Source organism: Anguilla anguilla, chromosome 5 (assembly GCF_013347855.1).
Source record: "Anguilla anguilla isolate fAngAng1 chromosome 5, fAngAng1.pri, whole genome shotgun sequence".
Lineage (NCBI taxonomy): Eukaryota > Metazoa > Chordata > Actinopteri > Anguilliformes > Anguillidae > Anguilla > Anguilla anguilla.
This window is the reverse complement of record NC_049205.1, coordinates 47,793,929-47,812,702: the sequence shown is the minus strand read 5'-3', so window position 1 is coordinate 47,812,702 and position 18,774 is coordinate 47,793,929. Positions and strand designations below refer to the sequence as shown.

General features: G+C 39.8%; 1 protein-coding gene across 3 annotated transcripts in view; it reads left to right on the top strand.

Annotated features, from left to right (window-relative positions):
* The first annotated feature begins 5,592 nt into the window (after positions 1 to 5,592).
* Positions 5,593 to 18,774, top strand: part of cemip (cell migration inducing hyaluronidase 1) — a 66,708-nt gene continuing 53,526 nt past the window's right edge. The window contains exons 1-4 of one of the 3 annotated variants that reach the window (XM_035420076.1): positions 5,593 to 5,749; positions 5,842 to 5,938; positions 6,359 to 6,556; positions 6,656 to 6,770. The gene's annotated coding sequence lies outside the window, so the exon portion shown is untranslated. The remainder of the gene's footprint in view (positions 5,750 to 5,841; positions 5,939 to 6,358; positions 6,557 to 6,655; positions 6,771 to 18,774) is intronic. The other 2 variants (XM_035420077.1, XM_035420075.1) reach the window with 2 other exon arrangements.

The window sequence follows — 18,774 nt, the reverse complement described above, 5'->3', positions numbered from 1 at the left end:
GACCCTGAGAGAGATAAAAATTCTTTACTTCAAATTATGAATCTTCGCCTTCCCTTGGGGTTTCTAGCCGATTTTAATAGGGTCATTCCAAAACAAGGTCTTCTTTTCATATCTAGAGAATGCCTTGTATGAGTTGCATGACAGGCCTATCATCAAATGTGGAATTAACAATGTTTGTGACATACTGTTTGTCAAGACAGCTTCATTTTCAAGTAGCGCTGTCCATTTACCATGTACTGTTTCATGTGATTGGTGTCAATATATAAGGTAAGTGTATATATTTAATGTATATTGTGTATATGTAATACAGATCTGTTTTTCCATATTCATCTTTAGACTGTCCAATGGATCCCAAACTGGCTTTGGGGCTACTGCACTCAAATATTCGTAATGCACCTAGTGCAGGAGGGTCCAAGAGAGTGATAGTTATTCAATAAAACAAGTTTTTAAAGAATAAATACTCTACAATAGTAGTATAGCTTCCCATAGCTCATATGTTTTATACTATAGCTCTGCTGTTTATTTTATACAAGCTTTATCCCCTCATTTTCATCCTGGATGTCAATAATTCTGGACATGACAGTGCCACTTGACACTGATCGAGTATGAAAGGAGAATAGGTCGCTTTTTTAAAGCCTGGTGTGAAGACGAGGTCCTGGTCAACATGACAGTGAAAAGCCTGAATGAGCCCGGTTCTGCCCTGTAACATGATCTTTCCTATGAGACCTGTCTCTTATAATGACAAATGGAAGGCCTGACTACAGGCCACGACCCCTCCTGCCACAGACTAGCCGTGCCCCATCCTGGAGAGAACCCCGGGGCAGGACCTTGACATTCTCAGCTGACTCTTCTCCTCGACTCGTGTGTTGTGCGCTGGTTTGTGACACTGCACCATTTCCAAGTCCCAGAACTATGTGAATACTGTTGTTTTGTTACAAAGCTAAACTGCCAGTTAATATAAATATATTAACTGGCAGTTTGACATGGATAATATTTTACGATTGTGGCAGATAGCCAATTGACAAACAAATAATTTGAGATGAATTATGAAGATTGTCTGAAATGAACGTGACATAGTGGTGCCTGCCTTATGAACTGGAGGGAGTGCCTTTGTATGATTGTGTCAGGTTTTACCACAGACCTTGTACAATGCTTGTACATACACCCTCAAAGAAAGTGGTTCTGTTCTTGGTGTAATCTCTTGGTGGAAGATTAAGCTTAAGTTTCTTCCTGTCTCTCCTTTCATCGAAAACACTAAATGTCACGAAAAGGGAAAAGTCTGTGACCTGAGCTTTGGTGCATGAACTGCTGTGGCACGCCTGTGTCTCGGATGACAGCCTCTCTTTGCTCCAAGGCCTGTGATGTGTGTTGGGAGGAAGCCACCTCTTCTCAGGCCAGTCCTGTCCTTATGAAACTTCTCAAATACAGATTCCTGTGAGGGGCGTCTGTGCTGTCCCCTCCCCCCACATGAACGTTGCTGAGTGGCCCCCTGTGGACTCCACACCAGGCACCGTTCCATGAGACCATCAGAAGACCCGGAGGTCTCCAAGAGCTAACAGGAAGTGGGTGGGAGTGGGTGTGTTTTTGGTGGATATGTTATTGAAGACACTCATTTCAAATGACTCATTTTGCTGAGAAGCACTGATGCATTTTGTTGTTTGTTTGGTAAGCTGCTCAGGTTAAGAGCTTTTGCCAAATTAATGATTGGTCGTGACAATGTTTGCATGAGGCAGTGACAGCTCACTGTACCTCAATTTTGTGGTTCATGAAGCATCACTCTCATTTCACCAGCAATGGAGTCCTAGTATATCAGACTTGAGGCTCCCCTACTATTCTGTGTTTTACAGTGTTGGTTTTTTGCTCTGCCTGTTAGCAGGGATCTGAGGCTTGTGCTCCCACAGGTTAATTGAGGCCTGTTTCTAGAAAATTCTTCACAGGGCATTCATGGAGAGCTGTCCCACTTTTTTACCGGCCAAATGGAGCCGGAGTTCAAGTTAAAGATTTAGAACCGAATTGCATCCCTCCGCGGTCATATTTTATGCTTAAAGATTGGTGAAGATGTCCCTCTGTTTATCTCTAATTTTTTTCACTGCGGCTCCTTAAGTAGAACAGCATGCACACAATTAATCAAACCATACATCAGGTCAATAACGGACAGATAATGTTTATACTTTCGGCATATATTGAAGCTGATTCATGGGATGTTTCCGAAAAAGATTTCTGGCAAGTGTATTTTAAAATGATCCCACTAGGCACATAAAACACTGTAATGTCCTGAAATGTGTAACTGATCACTGGTGAAGTGGAAGTGTTTCTTACAGCTGTGTTACAGGGGATGTCTGGGATATCGCCGTCTGTCGGCACCATGAGACTCAGAGGCCCTGTGGTGGTGCAGGATCAGCAGCTTCTGCGGGGCTGCCCATAGGAAAATGAGAGCAAAGGGACCGCTTGTTTGTCCCGGGACGTGGCCCCTGCCGCGCGCGGCCTGACTTTGGAAACCCTGTAGCCTGCGGAGCTCAGAGGGAAGTCCCGCCGTGACTCCCAGGAAGATTTGCCCTCTGGGGCTCCCCCTGCTGGGCAATGAGCCAGGGCATTGCCTTCCAGATTAAGAGATTCACACAGGCCCACAGTGAGCAGGCCAGTGCATCCTCCCTGTCAGAGCCAAGGACGACTGCTAATCAAGTATAGTCTTTGGAAATTGATGGAATTCAGTCAGTTTTCTACCCGCTAGCACTACTAAATTTTCTGATGGTGTAAGGAGCAAATGTGCTTAAAAGAAGTATGGCACTACTGCGTACTATATAACAGGGGTATCAAAATATTCTGAACTTGTGACCTACTTATTGAATGCATTTGTAGTGACTTATCCCCTGCTAAATTGCGGCCAGCCATATATTTTTTGAAAATGTCCTTTTAATCTTTTTTATGAAACATATCAAAACAAATGGATGTATACTATAAATAATGCAATGCATGAAAGAACAACTCCTAATTGGACCAGTGTGAATGTCAATTAAAAATTTCTAATATTCAAAGTTGTTTTCGTGTATCATCTCATAACCCACCAATCGGTCCCATCCACAGTTGGGGAAACACTGCAGTGTAAGAGGTCATGTTTCTGAATTTCTTTGGAACAAATCAGGCTCTTTGTTGATACCTGGGAGAATAACCAGAACCAGAGGTTTCATTCAACTTGTATTTCATGCCAAATAGCTGCTGTCTATAGCCAAGAGTACATGTGGTATTTTTATTATCCGTTTGAATTTTTTATTTGGGAGAGTAAGTTCTAGTGCCTCCTCCAAAGCAAATCCAGGCTGTTTCCACTTCTTTTTGCAGGACAACTATCAGTTGACTATCCCAATAACTGCACCAGAAGACTGTGCAAGTGGTGCAGCTCTCATTGAGCTAAAAGGGACAGAGTGCCCTGCCCTCTCGGAAAGCCACCCTCCCTGGGCAAAGGTACAGGCATTTATGCATGCCCCACAGGACTGCCCACAAGTGGCATTGGAATGGCCATGACCATGACCATGACCATAACCGCATCACAACACAAAGAACATCACTTACATGCATCGATACCTTAGAACCAATATGACAACATTAACAACAGATATTCTGCATCTACACAAACAATAAGCTATATCAAGCAATGTGAAGTGCAATGCTCTTTCTGAGAGATCCAGGGAAACAAGTGTGTTCATTTTCAGCAAATGCGATTGTCAATATTTCTGCGTAAGTTCGCCCCAGAACCCCCCCCCCCCCAAAAAAAAACAAGGTGGATTCCAATTTTCAGTAATATCCATATTGTATCCAGGTGAAATGTAAATGGATATTTAGACAGTTACATGTAATGGTCGTCGATTGATGCATTCCAAACATAGCAACTGGAAGTGAAGTATCCTGATTTATGCGTTGCACCTCTCAGACTTAATCAACGTATGCCGCGCAATTTTTCAATTTCCTCGTTCACAGAATAAACATGGGGCCAGCTACATAATGCCGGCGATAATTCCAGAGGCGTTGCCCCGGCACGGTAGATAAAAACACGGCTGTGATTAACACTTCTGGCTGCCGCGCGGATGAGCGACCTAACGCTGAGAACCACAGTTTCTGCCCTCATCAATTCTGGCAGTGTGTGATAACATCCGATTCCGAGATTACCTCATCGTTCTTGTATCCCCCTACAGTTTGTGTTTTCTCCAAAGACCGAAACTCGGTCTATCAGCCGTTGTCTGGCTGACCATGTCTCTTGATGTTCTGTTCTGAAAAGTTGTCGTGTGGTACCAAACTAAGGGGACTATTTGTCAGTAACCTTTTTCTTTTATTATCATGGATATGTAGGAATCAGATAATATATAATAATGGAAATAAGGCATTACGCCTTTTCCAGAAATAATCTACGCCCAGACTTCACCACAATTCCCGTGCATCTTTTGTTAACAGCGACCTCTATGGTCAGAATTATGGCAAACTAGAAATTACTGCGAAGTATGCTAAAATACAGCTCCGAGACAGCTTGGCGTCAATAGCGCTTCCACGTTTATTTTGTTCGAACTATAAATTTTAGGATATCTATATAAGAGATATAACGCATATATGGTCCCATCATACCTGTTACATCGATTTATACAGACTGTATTAAAAGGTAGTATATGTGGTTACTTTCGTCCTATGTTTGGAGCATAATCATTTTTTAAAGAATACACTATACGACTTAAATAAATATAAAACATATTAAGAAAAAAACGTTTAAAATCACTGAAAAAAATATATTTGCATTTTAAACTGTCGTCATCTGATTATTATTATTACTATTCAGTCCTTCAACCAGTAGGCTACTGTCATTCCACAAACGCTTCTTTACGTTATGAAGCTCATCGGAAGCAGGTGCAGGTTGTTCAAAATAGACCATGTTCCAGTTTAGGGTGCTCTCACTGAACTGACAACTGAAGATGGAACGTTACTTATTACCTTTAAGATGAATGAAATGAGACAGCGAAAGAGAGAGAGAGAGAGAGAGAGAGAGAGAGAGACCTGAGTATGGCTGGGACATGATGAAGCGAAAAACGAATGATTTAAACTGTCAATGTGTTAAGCACGTGAACTGTAAGAGAGATGTAAATGTTCTGGAAACATATGACAAAATCCGGTTGCATTCATTTTATAGTAGCCTACACTGACAATTGTCATTGTACATTGTCTTGCTCATACTAATAGAGCCAAAACCTGCAACACAGCACTATCTATTGCGTTATAATAACAAACTGCAATGTCACCGTAACTGTAAACCGTTGAATAACTGACCATACGGAGGTCCAAAGAGGTTCAAATGGAAAACGTGAACGTGAACTTGGTTCATGCAAAAACAACTTTTTGAGACATATAAGAATAAAGGCTATTTCAGTTCTACGTGGCTCCATTTTATTGTCAATGCATATTATTTAGTTTCCATTTGGGCTACTAATCATCAATGGAATTATTACAAGGAAGGGTGTTTTATACGGCATATTAAGTTCCCTGGAAGGTTAATTTACTTAACCAATCGGCTTCTTGTAGGCGTGGTACCTTTCAGCTGTTGTAAACAGTGAGCCCATGCCAAACCTGGAGCAGACGTGTATAAATAACAGACCGTTCGCTCTCTGGAAGTGTAGAACGACCACATGAGCGCGGTGTCCCTGTCACATAATAAGCGCATTCATTGTACAAGACTGCACTTTCCGAAGTCGACAACGACTCGCATATGCTTCAGGTTGGTGGTGTGAGGACTCCTTTCCTTTTGGACATTAATCAACTGAGGAAATATAAATTTGCTTTTTTCTTACTTTCTTTTTTCCCCTTAAGGCGCACTCTTGCTAATACAGCCACAGGTGTATAAAGGGGAATAACATTCTGTTCTGCGCGTGTTGGAGTATACTGGGAGGAGAATCCATGCATCTTGGTAAGAGCAATGCAAATTTCGGTGAAGTGATTTTCTGAGTTTCTGTCATTATATGCTTTTTGTGGCTATTTGCATTGGTTTATTTGGCCAAATAGGCCTATATGAGCATGAATTATCTTTTGTAATGGAAGAGAATTGCTGCTGGCATTTCAGTTTGTGCAAAATCATACCGATCAAGCAATAATAATATAAAACGCTCAGATTAATGAAGATTAGAAGATTAATGTTGACATTTTACCTGAGCACAAAATTGCGGTCAATATCACCTGTAATCATATACGCGCAATGTGGTAGTTTTGTGACATTTTATTTCTGGGAGCAACTTAGCTGCCTATTAAATTAATTGGTGAAAGCGACGAGTAATGAAAAGTCTGGGTTGTCGTGGCGTTTGCTTAGACAATTGAATGTTGTTTTATTCAGTCGATGCATTTTCTTCGGTCGAGACCAAACACATTTGTGGAAGGCAAATTTTCGCTTACTGCTTACCTTGTGAAGAAGACGGGCGCTCTGCTAAGATATAACGCTCTATATGGGGCATCAAGTGCATAACCAAAGCAACAGTGGCAAACAACGTGGAGCCACTAGAATGTAGCCTCTCAACTCTGTGGATCTCACCAGGTTTGTACATTTTTTATTGTACATTATTTTGATTTTCGTACACATATTAGCTCGCGATGTAGCCAGTGTAGGTCGCTAATAACATCTAGTTAATTTCAGACTGATACCCAGTAAGGACCCTGCAAATCTGGAGTCCCAGTCATAACGCCGTGTTTCCTGAAACAAGTATCAGCGGATGCAGTCATTCCTCTCATTTTAAAGGTGCAACGTCCAGGTAAGATTGGCGAGGTTTCATTTATTCATGTATTTGTCGTTTCAACAGCAATACCTAGCACTGTTAGGTAAAACCTATTTCGGCTCTGCAAATATTAATTTTGTATTTTGAAAGCGAATGAACTACTGGAATGGTTCAATTTTTGGTTCAATTCAAGTGCGTCGATCAGGTTTTGTTTTCAATACCTAGCACTCTCCATAATAGGAGTCTCACTGTGCCTTTTGCAAAATTCAAGGCGGAGCTGTGACTGCACAATGTAATTATAATTTAAATATTATACTCAAGGAAAATGTAACATGATTGAATGATACAAAACTTTTAGAAAAAGAAAATAGTGATAGGAATTGTTTTGATATAACGACAAAAGGAAATTTGAAAGAAATCAAGCTAGAATGCAGTCATTGGATGCCATGCTGTCACGGGATGATGAGAGAAGTGAAGTTAAATGTTTGTGTATTGTTAATAATAAAAAATGGCACCTGTAGTTCCTACATATGAAACCAAATTGTTGGTATAATTTGACCAATTGCCAGGTATCTCATCCCCAGAAGTAAAAATAAAAACCCTCAAAAAATACAAAGGTACAGATAATTGCAGGAAAATTAGATACACAATTCAAGAGTCTCTTGTGGATAGTTCTTCAAACAGTGTGATTGTAGCCATAAGCCAGGTATTCTAATTCAAGAAAATGACATTGTATTTTGTTATATTATTCTTGTGGAAATGTGAAGGCAAATGTGGTCTGTAACATGAGAAGATAAAGTTTGGCAATTGAAATAAACATAAAATGCTTTGCAGGACTTACTGAAAAAGTCCTTGCACTCTGTGGGCTTGCAGCATGGGGGCAGCATGTTTGAGAGATTAGTTGGGAAACACTGGAATCAGTGTTTGGATTCTGGAAGATAGAATAGGTCAAGTTGTGCCACCTGGCCAATTTGATGTGTGAATGTGTGTGAGTGACAGTGGATGACTGAACACACCCTTGGTTGACTAGCCAGTAGGACTGAAGGTGGTGATGAGGTAGGGCGACTCCACAGCTGTGGAGATCATACACCAGGACCAGGGAAATCATGCCTGGGGCAAGTTTATAAGTAAGAGTAGAGATACAATGTCGTGCTCTCTGACTTTTTTATTTTTTATGTTTTACATCCAGCCCATTATTTCTCAGAATCAGTGAGTTTTGTGCTTCATGTTTACCTTACCATGGACAGCTCCTGATACTCTGACTGAAATTAAATGTTTGCCACAAAAGCATTCCTACCATTGCAGAAACCAATCAAGAAACCATAGCAACCTGGAATTTCAATTACACAAAGAGAGCATTCCTATCTTGATATATTCCGATTAAAAACCCAGAATAATGTGTCGGTGTGCACAATAGTTCTCCTCACTTCCGTTAAAGGAACATGCATTGTGTCTGAATAACAAATGAAAGTAGGTTATGGTTGGTCTGCTCAACCAATGTACTCATTCCTGTTGATCGCACTGGGTTGGCCTGAGCCAGAATCTATTTTAATGGGCTCTGTAAAATCGCTGTGGCCTTCATCATCCTGAGCCACTGCTTGGCTGCACAGCGTCTTGGCTGCACTCCAGCTCAGTGCCAAGGCACTTTGGGCCCACTGTGGAGGGGCGGGGCCACGTGCCAGGGCCTAGCATTTATGGGAGGCGGCTATGGAGCTCCCATTTGTCCAAAGAAGGAAAAGTGCACCCATTTTTATATATCTCGACAAGCCTGCCAACTGTGAGTTGGAGTCCTTGCGAAATAATATCCCTTCACATCTACTGAATGGAATCTAGCAGTTTTTACCCATCTGTTATTATGGTGGTCTGGGATGGGTTTTAAAGCAGCATGTCCTAAGTCAGTAGCTTCAGAGAAGATCTTTGCACAGATTTCACCCCAACAGAGATTATTGAGCTTAATTAAGGAGCTAGATTGTTTGGGTGAATCATTGGGCGATTGTCATTGTTAAAGGTATTTATGCCCTTAGATTCCAGATGTGTTTTGGTGGCAGTGGCCCTCATGCCAACAAAAATCAATAAATTAAAAGGTCTGAACTCAAATTCCACAAACCACTGAATCTTTAAAATCTAGCAAATACTCAGACTGTTGTTTCAGATACTTAGTTTAGAAGCACTGATGCTATTGAGGCTTAATGAGGAGGAGATCTGAAAGAGTTGTTCTTCAGGCCCCAAGACCTGAGTTGAATTAAATTGCTTTATCAACCCTAGCCAGTAATGGTTATCCTTCAGCAGGGGACCTCTCATCTACTTAGAGCAGGAGGCCGTGTACATTGACTGGAACCACTGGAGCAGCTACCGCTAAGACAGAATTTCATGCATGTGATCGGATTCGCTTCACAGTCTCTGGCTAATGTGAATGGATAAAATACTTTGTGTTGCTTTAGTGTATTTTACGGGAGTCGCAGTTTTCGTGTTTGCTCCTTGGATTGCGGCATGTGTTTTTTCCTTTTTTTCTATCTGCAGCATTTTCATTCATTCTCTAATCTATTCTATGGAATATATCATTAAATTTGACAGTTGCATTCTTGGAGAATTGTAGAGAACAATGTTGTCCTCTCAGTAAGAATAAGAACAAATGAAGAAATGTGTTAGACCCAGTCTCTGTAAGATTATCTGTAGGGAATAATCCATTCTTATGAGTAAACAGTGTGATGATAGTGCCAGTTTTTGTCTGCCATAGAGTTTATAAATGCCGAGCTGGCCTGACATTCTTTTAGTTTTTAATATTTAATGCCTCTCTTTTTTGTCTTTACTGTTGAAATAGGCCCACCTAAGACTCAAATAAAATAAAATCCTTTAAAGGCACTGCCATAAACCCAGTTAAATATGTTTCCAGTAAGGCACCCACAGTTTTTATCATTGCTGACAGTGATCACGCTGGGAAATATAAGAATTAAGCTTTCTTCCTTGGGCTTTCCTCCCTGTTCTGGCAGTAAAGGCAATCAGCCCAAAATTTATGGTACACATTTCAGCTATACATATATATATATACTCACACACACACACACACACACAAATATATATATATATATATATATATATATATATATATATACTGTATATATATATATATATATATATATATACTGTATATATATACAGTAATGTATATATATATATATATATATATATATATACTGTATATATATACAGTACTGTATATGTATATATATATATATATATATATATATATATATACTGTATATATATACAGTACTATATATATATATATATATGTACTGTATATATATATACAGTGCTGGAGCCTATCCCAGCATGCATTGGGAGAGAGGCAGGAACAGGCCGCCAATCTATCGCAATCTATATATATATACTTCCTTGTTTTTTTATTGGCACTCACTCCATGTTGCTGATGTGGCACATCCCCCGCTGCACGTGTGACCCAAACATGACCTGACAGCTGGACAGGTGGATGTGCTGACAGATGTCCTAGTCCCGGTCTGTGCCGTCTGAACCCCGCAGCTGCCCTCCTCACAGATCTGCCAGGTCTGTCTCAGATAATGCCCTGCAGAGCCAGGGGCTGGCCAGGCTTTCAGACCACATAGCTGGCCTCTCCACGGCTGAGGCTAATCTGCATTCCATAGGTGGATATCATAACATCCTCTTTCAACCGCCCCTATTTTGAAAGAACGGGCCCACGGTCCTTTGTGCATTCATCAAAACGGAGATTCTCAGCAAATTTACCATGTACCACAGTAGCTTTTTAATATGCAACTTAATATGCTTCAAGTTTTTGTTGACAACATTTGTGGGCTATTTCTCTTTTGCAGCAGATGTATTAAATTAGAAATGCAGATGTCATATAGAAGCAATTTCTGCCTTGAATCTCTTAATGAAACTTACAGTTTTACCTTCACATGCTTTCATCTTTTGCAATAATTCAATAATTTTAGCTTTGATGTATTGTAAATGTCAAAGTTGTAAAATGCGGCTGTGTTCTGAAATGTACAAACACATATTTTAGCATTTTTCAATTTTGTACAACATTGTAGTAGGATCACAAGGGAGTGTCTTGCAGTGTAAGCTGGTTAACTTTAAAAAGTCAAAGACAATTACTTTGCGTAGTAATGCCTTGGTTCAGACAGATTTAACATTTTTCACAACATCAATGGGCAGGTTGCTGTATGTTAGCCTTTAATCATTGTTTAAGTTTTATTATAATATCTTAATATTGGATATTTAATCCTGCTGTCTTCCTGAAACCTGTTTGTTTCCTTTATATGTGCTTATCATTGTATATTTCCATATAACTAATACTGAATATACTAGTTTGTTTAGCCAGGGAACTTGCTATAATGAATCGACATCACTAATATTTTTAGAAAATTACTGCTCAAGAAATCACTGACACAGATATGTCTTAAACAGGGATCTCAGAAAATCGCTTTATTAAGCCCATGATACCAGGTGCCAACTGTACATGTCCCCAGCCCTAAACCGCAAAGAAACAAAGCTCCTACTAACATTTTGTTGGAATGTAGGACTATGTCTATGCATTTGCTTTATCAATACCCTCTGTTGATTTATAGCCCTTACAGTTACTTGAAACGCATACTGTACCACTTTTAATTGGGCCAAGCATCCTAGAATCTGTGATGTTATAATCACCAGCCATTTGGCAACATTTAACTTTAGAGATGGCAATCTTACTTTATTTTAATTGTTGTTATACTTGTATTACTTTAATTCATTGTTAAAGTTGGAATATCATTGGAATACTGTCTTCAGTATTCTGTACTGAGCGTAATTGTGAGTTATTCCTGAGAAGCAGGGTTCTGCTGGAAACCCTGGCACTTTACTGAGACTGGCCTCTAATGTGGTAGGTTATGTGTTTTGACAGGAAAACCTCATTATCTTCACATGCAAGAAATGGCAAAAAGCACTGATGTGTGGGCAAAAGATGGACTCCTCAGTATGGGTGTAAATAGAGAGTTCCTGCTGTGGTCACTAGCAATCTGATCACTTTCAATATTGCTTGGTTGGATAACATGTTAAGGGAGGCCACTGTCATGTAAGCCATGTAAGTGTTTAAAAACTTTTATCCCAGGATTATTCTGTGGGATTGAAATGTAATGCCTTGACACTATACTTTAAAAAATGAATTGGTGCATAGATTTGTTTAATATTTGTAAAACGATCTCTCAGGGCAAAAGAGAAAAATATGCAAATATGCCTGCCAGGAAATGAATCTGAAGGTAGGACTGACAGAGCCATCTCATTGGAACAGGAAAAGAATCCCCCAAGAAACCACAGCAGGTTAGTCAGTCTTGACATCCGTCAGAGTCCAAGTAATTCATATGCTGTCAGTGGCAAGGGAAGGCTCAGCCAGAGATCATGCTATCAGATGCTACTGATGATGAGAGAGAATATTCAGGAACCTTGCGAGGTGCACACCGCTGCCATTAGCTTAGCTGATGCCTGCACCATTTTATGATTTAATCAATGAGTAGCTACTTGAAAATGAGATGCAGTCAAAGGTGTAATAATTTATCGGTTTTGTTTCGCTTTGTTATTTGCCATTGACTTTTAATTTTGTTTTTATTCATTGACCAGATCAATTCATTTTGTGACAAGAGCATAATCTCTATTATTCATAAGACATCAAAAAAATCAAGCAAGGTGTGACAAAAGTTGCAAGTTCAAATACCCGTTGGTCCTGTGTTTCTGTATGTTTCAGCTTGTTGATGATTCTGTACTGCTTTAGGACAGGACTGTAGCTTTTTAAACGGATAGCTGCAGTTAAAATGCAGGCTTTATGGGTTTCCCTGGATAAGAGTCTCTGCAAAGCAAACAGTGTTTAGGGTGATATCAATAAACAGCTGCAGTGCCTTGCAGACTGAAACACATTTAGCGGTGCCGAGCTCGAGCCGAACGTTCATTTGCATAGGATTAAGTCAGGCAACCTACATTCAGTGAAACTAAATGAACCCCTTGAGAGAACGAGGAGAAAGACCCTCAAAAGTATCAGACTCGAAACAAAGGAGCCAGATGGAAACGCGAATAGTTTCCTTGTTAAAGATCATTTTCAACCACCACGGTAACATCTCAACCTAAAAGGCATTTGTGAATGCTGTCATCCCCTGAATAAATGGCCTCTTTATTGCCTCTGTTTCTCCTGTAGTACCACTTTTTACACTATACTCGGCTTTGCTGGTGCAATTTTTTTGTGCAATCTTATATTGTAAATGTAAATCTCCCACATTATTTCCTAGGATGTGGTGTTCTGTCATTTTTGCCGGCTACATTTGATCACAGTGATTGCAGTGACACCTGCTTGCTGCCTCTCTGTCTCTTGTGGCTGAAATTCTGAGAATGTCCCCTCAGGATGATTATCAGATATACTCCGGTCAGTGCTCTGCGGGAAGATTTCGCATTTCCTGAAGAAGAAACATGTAGTTTTCTCGCAGGTAGTGACACGTAGTATAGTCAGCCCCCGTACTCAGAGTCTTCCTCACTCCCATTTTCCCTCCTAGATAAAAGATGGAGTTGGTTACTAATAATGGTTTGGGAAAGAGGTGCTTGGAACAGCCGGCATGCAAGAGAGCGGTAATTTCAGTCACAGACAGCCTGGTGACAAAGCCAGGATGAAGGACTAGCCATGGCCCTCAATGCAAGCTATTCACTGGCAGCAGGAACTGATTTTAGGGGAGTCAGAGTCTGAGCTCAGAGCTTTTCATGTGAAATTGTATATTTATCTGTAACAGGCACAAATGCAATGTGTTATAGGGGTATAGAGAATCTGGGAACAGTAGGACACAAACACAGCAGTAGCTGCATTGGAATTAAGCGCTAGAAGAAAGTATTAGAACAAAAAAGTGGAAGCTGTGCAAACATAATGCGTGTTGTTGACATGACATGTGACTGTTTGGAATCCTTCACTGTTATCCCATTGGTAGTTTAATCAGCAATACTGCACCAAGATCCAACTTAAGGTAGACATCAGTTTAGATATTGGTATACATTATTTTATTATCGACTGCAAAATATAATCTATTTAACGCCGATTCAGTTTACAATGACACATTTTTCACAACTAGTTTGATTGCTTCTGGTTATACAAGCTTTGTTGTAGATTTGGATCCATTATGATAGAGCCAACATAACGCTGTATTAGTTTATTCGTTTAATCTATTTCGGTTGTCAGTTTCTTTGCTTTAATGGCTTGGTATTTATTTAATCCCCACATAAACGGTGTAGTATGCACAGGCTGGGCTCAGTACAGAGAATTCCCTGAATCTTCCCCCCCCCCAAATTTTCATTTATGGCTCATTTTGCACTACACAGCTACTTGGCTGTCTGCACTCTGCAGGCTTTCTTCCTGATGGCCAAGATGAGTGGACTCGCCTTGAAATAGTTAATTACAGAGTGCGGTGGAATTTGACATAGTATGTGACACATTTTTCCTCTGAGGTTTATGACTGTACATGTTACCTCTCACCTCTTGAATTATGGCGTTTTTATTCAAATGTGTGAACTGATGGAATAATAAGTGTTTGTTGTGAAATGCAGGATAAATATACTCATTCAATTCAATTTTAGCTTCTAAAAAAACTATTACTGTCATTCATGGTATTCCAATCTGCGCATATTCATAGAGCAAACTTTTCTGGTGTCCTGCAGTGCCACAAAGTAATCGCTAAAAAAATTGGGTTTTGTCTAACATTTTAAGTTACTGTCATTCTATAAATGCAGAATTTTTCACACTTAAAAGGCATATTAGAGGATACAAAATACAGTTTTGCTCTTCATATATGCCTATATTCTTTCAGAATGCCATCATAAATCTTTAGAGGCAACAACTAATGTAAGGCTTTTATCTCACTTCTACCTATTTATCTGGAAATTGCAGCAATCATTCTTTGTCAGAACAGAAAAATGAAGGCTTCTGTGCGAACATACTATAATAGAGTGAGCCAGACATATTGTTAAGGCAGTTTGAGCATCAAAGCCTATATTTCAAGTGATGCTTATATTTGTATATAATCTAGATGTCTTTTTTAAAAAATAGAATGAACAGTATTTTGGGGAGGTGGGAGGTATTTAAGGATTATATGATTATATATTATTGTATATATCAGGGATCATAAGGGATTTGCAAATGGCACAGGCTAAATTGTAAATAAATAAATAAATAAATAAATAAATATAGCGCATCATTATACCTTACTGAATATTGTTTAAATAGGACGGAGGACGGAGTGTAGCACAGTGGGTAAGGAACTAGACTTGTAACCGAAAGGTCGCAGGTTCGATTCCCGGGTAAGGACACTGCCGTTGTACCCTTGAGCAAGGTACTTAACCTGCATTGCTTCAGCATATATCCAGCTGTATAAATGGATACAATGTAAAAAATGCTTTGTAAAAGTTCTGTAAGTCGCTCTGGATAAGAGCGTCTGCTAAATGCCTGTAATGTAATGTAATGTAAAAATAACCATAGTTATTTCAGAAATTTTACCTCAACTTTTATATAACTGGATTTTGCTTGGCATCTTCAAAATCACTCTCAGCCTGGGGAGTGGAATCTGCAAGGTAAACAAAAAATGAGTGAACAAATGCATAAGATAAGCGTAATTGTTCACTTAAAAACTGAACCACAAGAGTAAAGCCTTTGTTTTTCAGTTTTATTGCTCTATCTCTTAGCCTTAGTTCCATCTCTCATGGTCAGTCAGTGTTTGTAGAGAGAGGCAAAAGGGGTTGGCAGAATGTGAAGTCACTGTCTGAACAGTGAACCAGGAAGTTCTTTCTGCACTGTCAGCTGTGATATGTTTATGTGATTTTGATTGTTGCATAGACTGAGTTCCTCGCTTGAAATGAATGCAGAAAAGCCGTTGCCAGTGCTTTCAGCTCTAGATGCCTCACCACATACATGCCAGGTGTAGCCTTCCCATTCAGTCCAGATGTTTTCAATCTAATTTTAATTCACAGTTCTTTTTTCTCTATTTTGAATGGCCAATCATGCTTTTAGCCCCGTCCTGTCACTCCAATGTCCTCTCCGGTTATTCAGGAAATTATAGCAAGCATGTTTGTCTGTGCTCTCCCACATAAATGGAGGGTGTTACAGTGATGGGACTGGCCTATGGATTCTGCCAGTGGCTGTTTCTTTTCCCTCTGCAGCCCACCACCTGAGCTGTGTTGTGATTGTGTCTGTATCACTCTTGCTTGATGAAATAGGACCCTGTCTGCTCCCTGGGTGACGATATAATCAGTTATGTGTTGCCCTATGATGATGCCTGCCACAGTCACCACTGCATGATCAAATTGTGGGACCTGTCACTACATTGAAAACCTCATTTTTGGGAGGATGAACCACCCAGGGCTTTTTATGATCACCATTATTATTATGATGATGATGGGGATTATTGTTACTGTTATTATGATTATAGATTTTTTGTGTATCATATTTGTAAATACAATAACTAGCCAAAGCATCAAGACATTGTTTGTCAGAAAAGTGCACAATGTTAGACTGCGAGTGATCTTAATATGTTAGAAATATTATGCAGTGTAGATTAAAGATTTAAACACAAGATGGTGAACAATCGGGGGAAAATTCTGGTTTATTGCTTTTATATGAGTGGCTTTTATCGACAGCACCTATCAGTCAGACTATGTGATAGTAATAAAGGAAACTTCTTTATTGTTTCTATATCAGCTCCATGCTATTGTAACCCTATGCTGACTTATATTTTGACAGTGAAAGAAAGATAATAAAGTAGTCTAAAAGCATTAAATGTAACTGTAGGAAGACGTAAGGACCCCTGTACTGCACTGTAGCTTTCTCTGTGCCAGTGTACTTAAAGCCTCTTTTATCATGTGGAACATCACAGTTGTTCTCATTCAAAGAGATATTAATTCCTGTGAGTGGCTTAGTACCATTATTAAGATCCTCTTCATAGAATTTAGAGGTGCATAAAATGTATTTAATTCCCGTAGCTGTGCAGTTCCAGGTTAGTTTGCCGATTAGCATTAAACCCGTCACACAGAAAGATGTAATATGAATTCAACAGGCCTTATGATAAATTTTAATAATCTGTTAATAGCAGTGATTCGCAATTTACAAGTGAAAAGACCTGTCTCTGTGGGTCTCCATCAAATGACGTTTTAAAAACACACATGCTGTTCGTAGAGATAATTGTCTCTTGGCGGAGGCTGAGGTTTGTTTTCCATTAGACGGAAATAAAATCATTTGGATGCCTGGGTTTTTAGCATGAGGGCTAATTTCTTATTCTCTGTCACATTCCGTGGAATATTGAATACCCCATGGTGAGCAATAAAAGGGTGGCAAGTAACAGCGAGCACAGAACGATGCCAGTGTAGCTGCGTGTGCATCAAAACTAGCAGGTCCCACAGGATACATTTACTTTTGCTTTTGCTCAGTACAGGTGTTCAGCTTTGCGAGTGCTGCTGTTAAAAGCAGTCATATCTGCTCAGATTATTTCTCTGAGATGTGCACATCGTGCCTTTGATTGCACGCTGTCCCAACAAACATCTCCCAGCCTGGGCTGAATGGCATCTGGATTCTGTCTCGTAGCTGTCCGCACTTTCACCTCTCCATGGAGCCCTCTAGACCCTGGGAACCGAGATCTCATAGACTGATAACCTTGCCTAACAATGACCGTGCAGCCCAAATCGGGGTGATGTCATCTTTAGCAACTGTGGGTAAGCCCTCTTCAGATAGCCTATCCCTGTGGCAAGGAAGCTTTTCTCTGTGGATATGTGTTCAGGAGAAAAATGTAAAACAAAAGGCATGATTTTGCTTTCGAATAATAAAGCAAATCATGATTATTTTAAAAAACACTGAAGTCTTGAAGATTTTCAACTTCCTGTAAGGAGTCTCAGTTTTGGGGAAGGTTAAAGGCAGGAGAGGAGGCTGTTGGCCAGACAGTGGAAAAACAGGAGAAAGGCCGATACATTGGGGTACCTCTCTCGGTATCCTTTGCATTATTTGGCTTAATCAGCCACATTTTTCTGACTCAGAAGAGTTTCTGGGCTAAAACAAAAAGCATTATTATGTAATATTTCTCCTGTCTGGTGAAAGTGAAGCGTGAGCCAGTGTTAGCAGGTTTATCGGTTGCATCAACCACATTCCTTTCATTAAGGCTCAGATTCTGTTTTTACTTAGGTTTGCAACAAAAAAAAAATGGTGCATGGCTCATTCATGCAGTGTACATCATTTGTCTGAAGTGTCAGTCTTTCTTAAAAGAGGATAAAAATAACAAAAATAACCAACAAAGAAAAGCAAATGGCTTAAGTGCCTTAGTGAAAGTGTAAGTTGTTTCACCTGTTGCATACAGTAACTGCTTGACTTTACCTTAAATGGTGATGGTTTTCAGGCTTGTCCAGAAGTGGCCTAGACAAACTCCGGCAATAGGTGACCATGCCTGTCACTAAAAAATAATGCAAAATCTGTTTGTTCAACCACCTCGGGTTGCTTAAGCAGATTTGCAATTAGAGTAATGGACAATCATCCGCAAAATTGGAAGAAGGTTCCAATTAAACTGAGCTTCATCAGTAGGGGCTATACAAGAGATAGAGCTAAAAATCAAACCCTGACCAAAAAAACAAACAAAAAAAAAACACAGTGCCCCTAGATTGAAGAACTGTCACATTGAAATAATTTACCTTTTTTCAAATAATTGCTAGCTTAATGAAATGCCTTCTTTTGTTCCAAAAGGCAGCACCAGGATATCTATTAGCATTTCTTTTCATATTAACCTTGATGAGTAACCCTTTTGCAATGGCGAGATTAGCGAGTGCTCTGCGCTTCGTGCGCATGAGACTTGCAGGTGCAGAGAAGGTCAAGAGAACAGACACACTCCTCTGCCTTTGTATTCTGCGTGGAGCGGAAAAGGATTAGAGCAGCCGGGCTCTTTTATTCAGTGTATTTAGCACTGCTTAATTAGATGCCTTAACAATGGCAGGCTTGAATGTCTGTTTGATAACCTAAGAAAGCATGCTTTAT